This window comes from Chrysochloris asiatica, unplaced genomic scaffold (assembly GCF_000296735.1).
Source record: "Chrysochloris asiatica unplaced genomic scaffold, ChrAsi1.0 scaffold00041, whole genome shotgun sequence".
Classification (NCBI taxonomy): Eukaryota; Metazoa; Chordata; class Mammalia; order Afrosoricida; family Chrysochloridae; genus Chrysochloris; species Chrysochloris asiatica.
This window is the reverse complement of record NW_006408559.1, coordinates 15,804,423-15,810,385: the sequence shown is the minus strand read 5'-3', so window position 1 is coordinate 15,810,385 and position 5,963 is coordinate 15,804,423. Positions and strand designations below refer to the sequence as shown.

Genomic DNA, 5,963 nt, shown 5'->3' with positions numbered 1-5,963 from the left:
AACACACAGACACACCACACCACACACAGATACACCACACCACACACAAACACAGACACACCACACCACACACAGATACACCACACTACACACAGACACACCACACCACACACAGACATACCACACCACACACACACACCACACCATAAACAGATACACCACACCACACGCAGACACACCACACCACACACATCACAGAATAAACATAGCACATACAGATATACACACACCTGCACACACCACACACAGTCCCAGAAGTGCATGCACACACTCTTCCCACACATGTGCACACACAGAGAGTTGTAGATGTACGGAGGTGACCAGAAGCACTCTTCCCAGAGCAGGACTTTCCTCACCCCACCTGTGAGTCCCAGACCAGAGGGAGCTGGCCCTGGGAGTGCCCTGAGGGCCTCTCTCCACACCTGTCTGCTCTTGGCTCCATCTGTGGTCAGTGTTCCATCTCCTCCCAGCACCCAGATAAATGGAGGAGAGCCCTAACCAGCAGAATCACATCATTTCATGGTTGGCCAGGCTCACACTCAGTGGTTCCCTTGAATTGTCCATGAGCTCAGGCAGCAGCCTGGCTGTGCGGCCTCAGCCTCCCTCTCTGGGAAATGGGGAGAACTGTTCACAGCCATGCAGAGCAGTGAAGACCACAGCTGACTACAATGAGATGCGGCTCTGGGGACTTCAGAGGCTATGCACAGATGGGTGGTGTGGCCAGACATCACAGTGAGGGTGGAGATAGCAGGGCCACAGTCTCCCTCCCTTCAGGACTGGGTCCTCCAGGAGCCTGGGCTCAGAATTCCATAGTAGGGAACCTTCCACACGATGAACTGCTCATGGTGGGGACTGGGGGCCGTGCATGCCCCCACTGGCTGATCCTCTAACCCCCTTCAGATGCCGGTCAGCACAGAGCCTAGGGACAGAGGAATGCCATGTGGACCAGTCCTGACTCTGTCTCTGCTTGGACCCACTACTTCAGTCTCCGACCACTTTCACCATCTGCCATAGAAAGAGATCGACTAGGTTTTTGGAGACTCTAGATGCTAAAATTCCCATCGGCCCTCTCCTCTGGGTGCTTGATCCTGCCAACTCCACGGCACCTCTGCAAAGGTCCCTTGGGATCCTTGCTACTGACACTCTGACCAGCTTGGACCAGCAGATTCAGGCCCTAAGGATGGATGGGGTACTGGAAGCCCGAGGACACCAACAGGGGGCCACTGCTGCCTCCATTCAAAATGCGTGCGTGGTGTTGGGCCAGGGACCTAACTGGGATGTTCTGGTGTGGTGAACCGCAAGGTCAGTTTGAATCACAAGGTTTGTGGTTCAAATTCACCAACCTCTCCTCAGATTGTAATTACAATTATAGTCAAGAAAATGCTGTGGAGCACAGGTGTACCCTGTAACACATGGGTTGGCATGACTCAGAATCAATCGAGGGCACGGATTGTGTTTGTGGTATTTAAATATTAAACCAGACTATTCAATGTCATAACTAAATAGTCCAGTAAAATAAGCCTAGAAAAGTCTCTCATGTGAGTATTGTTTCAGATTTGCTCCATGATTTCTTCCTGATGCTTCATCAGTGGGAGCTTAAAGGGTTTCACCTGTATGTTCTCCTTAGTTGAGGGGCTCTGGGAGCTCAGTAGGTTAAGTAAGGGTCAGGCTGTTGACCAAAAGGCCAACAGTTAGAACCCATTAGCAGCCCTGCAGGGGACTAGATGAAGCAGTCGGCTTCCATAAAGATTCACAGCCTCAGAAACTCTATGGGGCAGGTCTACTCTATCGTATAGGGCAGGGTCAACTCGATGTCAGTAAGTTTGTTTGTTTGTTTTTAGTTAAATATTTCTGATCTATCAACAACTGTGTATAGTTGTCGTTGTTGTTGTTATGTGCTATCAAGTCAACTGTCACTCATAGTGACCCTGTATAGGGTTCCTGAGACTCAGCTGGTGAGTTTGAACGTCCAACCTGCAGTTAGCAGTCCATTGCTTTCCTGACAGATTTTGAATAGATTTTACATAATGATACTAAGTCAGCATTGCTGACATTTTTGTGGCACCATAGGATAAGCCAACCACAAGGTCAGTGGTTCAAACCCACCGACCACTCCTTGGTAATCCTACTCAGGGTCACTATGAGTCAGAACTGACTCAGTCGCACTTAACAACAACAACAGTTCTTTGTTGCTGGGGGTGGGGGGTATAGGGTGTTGTCCTGTACACTATAGAGTGTTTATCCCAGCCATTCAACCACTAGATACCAGTAGCACCCTCCCCTTCCCCCCCCCCCCACCCATTGTAACAAGCAGGTACTGTGGGGAGGGGCGTTGTCCTGGTTGAGAACCACTGCTTTGTAAATAAGACATTCCAGTCATAATTTTACATATTTTGCAAAGTAAGCTCAAAGTTTCACCCAGAAGGGAGAAAGTATCATCCCACCATTCAAAGGAGAAGGTATTTCTCCTCCTCTTCTCGGGTCCTGGTATGGCTCTCTAAGATAAGCACTGGACCGCTAACCACAAGGTCAGCAGTTCAAACCTTCCAGCCACTCCTCAGAAACCCTATACAGGGTCACTGTGAGTCAGAACTGACTCTACCACTTAACAAAAACAACAACTCTTTCCATCTTCCTAGAGGATGAGGAAGGTGGGGGAGCTGAGGAAGGTATCTGGGATTTGGCTCCAGACTGAAATTCTGTGATGGGCTGTCTTGGGGGGTTGGGCAGGTGATACTATTAAAGAAAATGCTCTTGCTCCTAGTTCTTGTTTTATGAAGCCCAAGAATTGCTGGGGCTTGGTGGTTAGGACTTGGTACCAAGAACTTAAGCACAGATACACATGCTCTCTCTCTCTCTGCTGCCCCCATATGGCTGTTGGGTAGAACTGCAAGTAATGGTCCCCTGGGGACAGGATGCTGAAGAAAAGGGGCCAGAGCTTCACTTTGACAGGGGTTCCTAGACAAAATGCAGGTGATGGTGGTGGCTGTGTACTGTCAAGTCGGTTCCGACTCATTGTGACCCTGTATAGGGTTTCCAAGTCCTGCGGTGGAATGCACTAAGGTCAGTTTGAACCTCAAGGTTAGCACTTCTAACCCACCAATTGTTCTTTGAAAATCCTTTTCAGGGTTGCTATGAGTCGGAACCAACTCAACAGCATTTAACAACAGTTGGGTTTCCGAAGATGTAAATCTTTACAGGAGTAGAAAGCCTCATCTTTCTCCTGTGGAACGTCTTGATGGAGAGAGAAAGAGGGAGTGTGTGTGAGAAAGAGATAATGAATGTGTTCATATATACAAGAGTAAGTCCGAAAGTATTGTTTCCACGGTTCCAGTCCATACACGTTTAAACATGTCTGTGAAATCAGTGGGTGGCTGCAGACAAATTCTCTAAGCCGTGTGCTAACTTTAGTTAGTGTTGTTGTTATGTGCCGTGGAGTCGGTTCCGACTCATAGCGACCCTGTAGAGGGTTTCCGAGGCTATAAATCTTTACAGGAGCAGAAAGCCTCATCTTTCTACCATGGAACAGGTGGTAGTTTCGAACTGCTGACCTTGCGGTTCGCAGCCCAACTCATAACCACTACGCTACCAGAGTCACTATGAGTCAGAACTGACTCAGTCGCACTTAAGTTTAGTTAGGGTAGCTTCAAAAAAAAAAGGGCGGGGGGAGGAAAATGATTTGGGGTCAGGGCTGTTAACAAATTTCTAACAGAACTCAAATGTACGCTTCCCCAAATCAATGAAGCCTTGCAACAAGCTGATGGAAATACTGCCCCACAGGAAACAACAGTTTTTAGATGGATCCAGTGTTTTAAGGAAGGTCAGGCAGACCTCAAAGATAAACCAAGTGAGAGAAGACTGTCAACCTGGATGAATGAAAAAGCTAAGTGGAGTCCAGAAACCTGGAGACTTACCACCAATGGGAGAGATGGCTACTAAGGTTGGGGACTTGCGTTTTCAATATTGAATGAACATCTTAGCCTCAACTGATGGATACCAGAAGCACTGCATGAAGATCAGCTAGCTCAAAGAGCTGATCTTCTCACCACTCTTTTAAACAAGATCAAAAGCAGTGAAGGCAATTTTATGGAACCAATTATAACTGGGGATAAGTCTTGCATTCACCAATATGATCCAGAGAGCAAAGTCTAATCAAAACAGTGGCTCCAAGGGAAGCTGCTGTTGTTGTAAGCTGTTGAGTTGGTTCCACCTCATATGTTGTTGTTAAGTGCCGTCGAGTCGGGTCCGACCCATAGCGACCCTGTACAGGGTTTCCAAGGGTGTAAATCTTTACGGGAGTAGAAAGCCTCATCTTTCTCCCACGGAGCGGCTAGTAGTTTCGAACCGCTGACCGTAAGGTTCGCAACCCAATTCGTAACCACTACACTACCAGAGCTCCTACCTCATATAGTGACCCTATATAAAAGTACCAAACGCTGCCTGGTCCTGGGCCATCCTCACAATTTTTTTCTTTGAGTCCATCGCTGCTGCCACTGTGTCAATTCATGTTGTTGAGCTTTTTCCTCTTTTTCGCTGACCCTCCATTTTGCCAAGGATAATGTCTTCTCCAGGGGTGGGGCCTTCCTGATAACATGTCTGAAAGGTAAACGATGAAGTCTTGCCATCCTGGCTTCTAAGGAACATTCTGCATACTGCTTCCAAAACAGATTTGTTTGTCCTTCTGGTAGTCTATGATACTTCCGTGATTCTTTGCCAGCATCGTAATTCAAATACATCAATCCCTGCATCGTAATTCAAAAACATCAATCCCTCTATGGTCTTCCTTTTATTCGTTGTTCAACTTTCACCTGCATATGAAACTATTAACAAATATCTCGGATTTAGTCACATGCACCTTGGTCCTCAAACTGACATCTTTGCTCTTGAACACATTGAAGAGGTCTTTTGCAGCAGATTTGCCTCATGCAATACGTCATTTGAGTTCTTGAATGTTGATTGTGGAGCCAACCAAAATGAAGTCTTCAACAACTTCAATCTTTTCTCCATTTATCATGATTCTATTTATTGGTCCAGTGGTGAGGATTTTCATTTTCCTTACAGAGAATCTGCTAAGCCAGTTAAAGTCAAGGCAGAAATTGAACTCAAAATTATGGTGATTTAGGATTCCAATAATCTTGGTAGATTTTCTTAAAGGACGGGATGATCATAGGGACTTATTTTAAAGGAGTTTGAAGAAAATAGAAAACTACACTGGTGGAAAAAAGGCCAGGAATGTTGTGCTGAGAAATTTTTTTTCCATCCAAACAATATACCTGCTCATTCTTCCATGGTAGCAAGAGCCGTCTTACAAGAATTGTATTGGGAAACCCTATCCCATCCACCCTACAGCCCTGATACAGCCCTTCCACCTTTCTTTTTATCCCCCAAACTCAAAGAACATTCAAAAGAAACATAGCTTGAGTCCTGGAGGATGGCAGAGCTGCCATATTGAAGAGCGCAGGATTCTTTGAGGAAGAGTTAGAGAGATGGAAACAAGACTTTCAGAAATGTCTACACCTAAAGGGAGGATATGCCAAGGAACAATTGCTTCGCTTTTGATATTTTTGTTTAAGAAATGTTCCTATGATTTTGAGCAATCGTGTTTTGTTTTTTACATACCTTTATATATGAATGTGTGTATGTGTGTCAGTATATTTGTGTGAATGTGTGTTATTATGGGTATGTATTATGTGAGCATGAACATCAATGTGTATATGAGTGTATCTGTGTGTGTCTGTGCGTGTATATGAGTGTGTCTATGTGTGCATGTGTGTGTATATGAGTGTGTCCAAGTGTGTATGTGTATGTCTATGTATATGAGTGTGTCCATGTGTGCATGTGTGTGCATGTGTGTGTCTGTGTATATGAGTGTGTCTATGTGTACATGTGTGTGTATATGAGTGTGTCCAAGTGTGTATGTCTATGTATATGAGTGTGTCCATGTGTGCATGTGTGTGTCTATG

At 45.7% G+C, this 5,963-nt stretch overlaps 1 protein-coding gene across 1 annotated transcript in view; it reads left to right on the top strand.

The window, feature by feature from the left end:
* TRPV6 (transient receptor potential cation channel, subfamily V, member 6) overlaps window positions 1-5,963 on the top strand; it is a 25,504-nt gene that overhangs the window by 8,666 nt on the left and 10,875 nt on the right. The gene's annotated exons all lie outside the window — the stretch shown is intronic.